Here is a 5,965-nt window from a genome sequence, read left to right on the forward strand (position 1 = left end):
GCTGTAAAAAAATACTCTACTAAACAATCTGAATTATCAATTCTGGATGAACACTATAATCAATTCAAACTTTTATTACAACGAATGTACGAAAGTTTTATCAATGTATGAATGAGGTTCCAAGCCTCTTTTTTAGGAGGAAAAAAGTACGAAACATTTTCCCCCTTTTCTATTAGAGCATCTCTAATAGTATAAGGTGCAAATTTGATATTTTTTCATGACACGTAAAATTTTAGACCCGCATTTAAAATAAGTTCATCTTTGATGAGTGCCAAATATTGTATATATTTATCCCTTTTTGTTGGCATTTAACTCATCTTTTGTGCATTAATTCTACATTTTATCCCATATTCTGTGTTTTCGTTGTTTTCAAGAATAAATACTTTTCCTAATTAATTTTGCATTTTTAGGTACTAAATAAAGCCTGGTTAACTCACGGAGCGAAAAGAGCAAAGGAACGGCAAAGACTCTCGCTAGGAGGAAGGGAAGAATGATGTTTGCAAGAGCCGGATCAACGAGAAGTGGGCTTGAAGAGGAAGAATTGCTCTTAAATAAGATATGGGCTTGGCATACCCAAGGCCCAAAACCCTCACCCAAATCCATTTCCTATATCCATACCCGTTTCCCTTTCTAGCCGTCAGATTGGATCATCTCAGCATCCTACGGTCGCAGCATCGCCGTACATCAAAGTCTGAAGCTCCTGTCTAACACTACAGCACCTAACTCCATCTGGAACCGTCAGCTTCGTTGTATCACTTAATCCAACGGTCGCTCAGAGCTTGTTTACATCGTGCCGTTCGATTCAATTAGTAAGTGATTATCCAACGGATCTCCTCGCTGCGCATCAACTTCTGATGGTTCCACTCAACACCTTAGCCATCGAACCCATCGACCTCAAGCCAAACACCCCCTTCTTCCCAAACATCGAGTTCTTCTCCTCCACTCCGTCTGCAGAGAGCTGCTCCACAGCTCTGCAACTCCATCACCTCCACCAGCTACACCTTCTTCTCGAACCACACCACCACCACAACCACCCGACAACACCACGACATCTCTCCCTAGCCTACACTTCTTTCCAAATTCACATCTCTGAACCCTAGGTGTGGGTTTGACAAGAAATCTCGAGCTAGGGTTTCACCAACAGCGAGGAGAAGACAAAATTGAGGGCAGGAAAAGCTTCAGAAGAGCAGAGGGGACATACCCAAAGCATGGGTCGAGCTCAATTCAGGAAATTGGTGAGAGAATTTGATTTTCCCCAAAAAATTAGGGTTTCGAATTAGGGTTTTGTATTTTGTTGTAAGCTATAAAAGGGAAGTGATGTAGGATGTTAAAGGTTGTTCTTGGGTTAGCCGAGAAACCCCCTAATTGGGTTAATTTAATTCTCAAATGTCAATTTGATTTCACTGTTAATTTTTAGGGTTCTTCATTTGCAATTTTCATTCACTGTTTAGTTGTTTAAATGCTTTGTTATTTCACATGATCATGTTTAGTTCCATTGTAGTGTTAATTATGTTCTAAGTTCACTGCTGAGGCTCAAATGAAGCTTTAGTGCACCGTCTGATAATGGAATGCTAGGTTAGAGCCTTAGTGCAGTGTTTTTATTGAGCAATGGGAAGAGATTGATGCTCATAGTGCCTGTGATTGATTGTTCTGTCAGAAGACAGTCAATGCTAGGGGCAAACTAGTGAGCAAATTAGTTTTCCTCCCATTCTAGATGTATGCATAGGATTTTCAACTCAACCTAGGATCACATTGTTTGGCTAGGACACAAGGGTGGATTCAAAGCCTTAGCTTAACCCACATTCTGTTTTCACAGTCACTTGCAACTTAACTGTTTTGTTACTTCTTCACACCCCTGCCCTTGGCTTAGGCCTTGGTTCCATTGTTCTTTGTTTAGTTTCATTGTTCTGTCACCTTCTCATAATACTTTGTGTTGTTTTCTTTTGCCATTGTAAATTTGCATCCTTTTGCCCTATGTTGCTTCCATGTATATACCATTGTCACTTTTTCTTTGTACATGTCATTGTAAATGCCATCCTTGGCCCTGTGTGATTGAGTGCCCTGTCTGCCTAGAGCCTGCTTTACCTTGTCAGCCTGCACAGCTCCTGCTCTCCCTTTCCCTGCTGAGCACCTGCCCTTTTTCTTCACTAGTGCTCTGCTGCCTTGTTCTCCCCCAGCTGCTGCTGCTGTGCACTGCTTCTGCTGCTGCTGAAGCCCTTCCCCCAGCTGCTGCTGCAACTGAGCTTGGCTCAGCTAAGAATCAAGTTTAGAGATCCAGGGCTCAGTTCACTACACTGATCCCAAGCCCAAATTCAAAATCAAAGGCCCAGTTCACTGTTACCAAGCCCAGTGCAATTCAAAAGACCAAAAGCCCATAAGTTCACAGTCAATCCAAAAGCCCACTGAGCCTAAAACCATTTCATTGTTACAAAAGCCCACTAAGCCCAAAGCACAATTAGAATCCCAATAGCAATTTAGAGCCCAAATAGCTAGAAACTCCAAATACTCCCAATCTCTGTGGATCGACCCGTACTTGCACGAGCTACAACTGACGACCGTGCACTTGCGGTATTACTCTAGGCCCGCGTTTCATTTCGCTTCAATTTTATACGCTTTCCCGGGCCCACCAAGTTTTTGGCGCCGCTGCCGGGGATTGGTGCTGTGTTTTTCTTGTAGTTTTATTAGCTATTTTTGCATTTCACTGCATAGCATTTGCATCTGCATCTGCTTCACTTCATTTGCTGTTGGGTCTGCTGTTCTGAACCTGTTTTCCTCTGCTGGGACGCCACCAAGGAAAAGAACCAAAGCCCAACTGGGTTTTTGCAACAATATCAGAGCAGCTGGGCTGTTCTTAAAAGGTAACCCATTTAAGAGAACCCAACCTGTGGGCTTCCAATTTTTAATTGTGGGCTTGTAATATTAAAGCCAATTTTTGGGCTTTTTATTTTCTGTTGGGTTTGTAATTAATTTTTGTGGGCTTGTTTGTTTAATTTGTGGGCTTGTATTTAATTTTTGTGAGCTTGTTTAATTTGGACTGGTATTTTGTATTCTGGGTTTTTAAACCCAGCTGAGCTTGTAACCGATCACGCTAGGTTAACTCGTTAGTGGGCCGAGTACCCAAATTCTAGGCCGAGATTTTGGACTCAGTTTCACCAAACGTTTTCAAACCAGCTGAGCCAAAGCAAACACAAAACCAACAGTGGGCTTGCTCCCATTCAAAAACCAAATTTTATTTTCTTTTTAAAAAAAAAAAAAAAAAAAAATTACTTTTCTCCCAGTCAAAAACCAAATTTTACTTGCTCCCATTTTAACAACCAAATTTTTTCTTCTTTAACCCATTAAAACCAAACTTGCTCCCAAAATTTTAAAAAACCAAAAAAATTTCTCCCACCAAAACCAAATTTTTCCCAAAAATCCAAACCCTTTAAAAACCAAATTCTGAGCTTTGTACATTCTTTACTTAGCTTTTGAGCCAATCATGAATAGATCTTTTTCTACAGTTGGGGAGTACAACAAATCCCTTAGAGAACTTGCATATGGACAAACTTCACGTTATGAACCTTCCACGGACCATGATGTCAATAGTCATAGGAATTATTATGGACATTTTCAAAGTCCCGAGCCGCAATACATGAACCCTAATGACTATTTATACATGCATCATTCATCGCAACGTGAAAATGAACATTCTTCTAGAGCCTCACTCACACAATCATCACTTATGGATCAATTAGAAGCTCGAATCACAGCTTTAGAAATGCAATCACATGAGGAATCTGTCACATCTAATTTTCTTAGGCAACCTGAAATCTATGCATGTCCCGCATGTGGTAGTTTAGACCACCCTGTTGAGAATTGTCATATTTTACATAATTTTAGGCAATCTAGAGAAAATCCAAGGTATGAAATGCCCATAAATTGTGAGAATGGTAGTCATTGGGACCATAATCAATCCTTTGAGGGTTGCGATCAATATTTTGTAAACCCTAATGACCATGCACACATGTACCATTCACCACAATTTGAACATGAAGAATTTTGTACTCCCATGAATTTAGACTCCACCACAGAAGCTTTAAGACTCTGCAAGCAAGACTATGATAGATCTACATCACGAATTCATGCATATTTAGATCAGATTTTGCTTCACCTACAAAAGGAGGAAATTCATGAGGAAATGTATGTTGTCCCTAATGAAGTGTCTAGTCCCATTCATGTAAATAATGTTGAATATGAACCTAATTTAGAGGAACATGAATCGACTAATGACACCACCACTATTAATGAGGACCAATATGCATGCTACCATGATGATGATTATGATGATTATGATGATATGTTAGAAGAACATGAAAATATTGTGGAACCTGTTGGTTCAAAAACATATGGCTTCTCGCCCTCGACCTTCATGCATGTTGTTCTTTCTAATACTCATTGTAATTCATATGATTTTGATATTGACATGGGATTCGTACAATTGTTCTGTGAAGATGAGCATGACATAGGAATAGTTGAATCTTCTGTAGACACTAATATGCATGAAAATATATTTGATGTGTCTGATTCTCTACCTAGGTCACATTGTGATATTTCTCCTGATTTGCCGATGCATGAGAATGAATCTGTTGATGATGTTGATGACTCTGATTGTGATCTTGCCGATTTGTTTGATGATTGTGAGCATGTTGTGACACTTGTAGAAGACTTAGGAGATGTTGATGTGATTAATAATGATGTGCCTATCGTCCTACATAAGTCACAATCTGATGGCCTTCCACCCAACCTAGATTTGGTTTGTACCCATATTGTCAAACCGACTTTTCTGAGAGTCCCTAATCTAGGTTTGGAACTGTGTGCTTCCCAAGTCCTCTTGGACTATTTTGCTTCTAAGTATAATACATTTGAGGAACCACAGTTGGAATTAGCATGTTTGCCCGTCCCTAGCACAGTTCACTTCGAGCTAGACCTTGTGCATGATGAACCCCCAAAACTGCGAGATTTTGTTTCCAAAATTTTATCCGTTGAAAAATCCAGGTTTGGGGGTAGCTCATTTTGTTTCACAGCTTCACTTGCATGCCTATCATATTATTATTGTGTGAAGTTGTTGAAACCACTACACTTTGTCTTTTGGGTTGATCCTCAACTCTTTAGATTGTTAGTGTATGGTGAATTTTTGTATATAATCCAGTAGATAAATTTTCTTAAAAACCTTTTTGTTCCTTTTGTATATATTTTGCTAATCCAATATGATCTCGGCTGACATATGTTGGATTCTTGCCTTGAATAACGGAGTTCTAATATTGCTTTCGCCGAAATCGGGTATTCTCTTTCCTTTTTCTCTACTCAACATGATCCTCTTCATATGTTGTATTATAATTTTGTTCATATTTTGAAACATTGAGGACAATGTTTAGTTTAGGTTTGGGGGTGAAAAGTAGATACTTTGATAATATGCCATAATTGAAAACAATAACTCCTTCTTTTTGAAAAAAATTAAAAAATCAAAATAAAAAATTAAAAATTGAACAAAAACATAAAAAATGGAGCTCATTTACCTTGAAATGTTGACTCTTGTGCAAATATGTAATTATTAGGAGTCTTAGTCTAGATATTTAGGCACCCTGATTCTAGCACAATTCACATAGTGATAAGAAATTTGCACGCGCACGATCTACCAATACATGTATAGCCTCGATCTTCAAGGTGTTTGATAGGAAGTCACGATTGCCAATCACTTTAGAATACTGAACGAAACTTGACTAGCTTGTTCTTTGGTTGGTTGGGATAGAAGGTGGAGGTTACATTAAGAAAGACAACCATCGAATTTAACTGGGTGCATCAAAAAGGGCTACCTCTTGCAAAGTGTCATGTAATTTTTTGTTTCTTTTTGTTATGTATCAAAAGAGATACCATATGTAAAAATCAATTTCAAGTTCTTGTGCAAAAAAAAAAAAAAAAAAAAAAA

The sequence above is a fragment of the Papaver somniferum genome, chromosome 11 (assembly GCF_003573695.1).
Source record: "Papaver somniferum cultivar HN1 chromosome 11, ASM357369v1, whole genome shotgun sequence".
Lineage (NCBI taxonomy): Eukaryota > Viridiplantae > Streptophyta > Magnoliopsida > Ranunculales > Papaveraceae > Papaver > Papaver somniferum.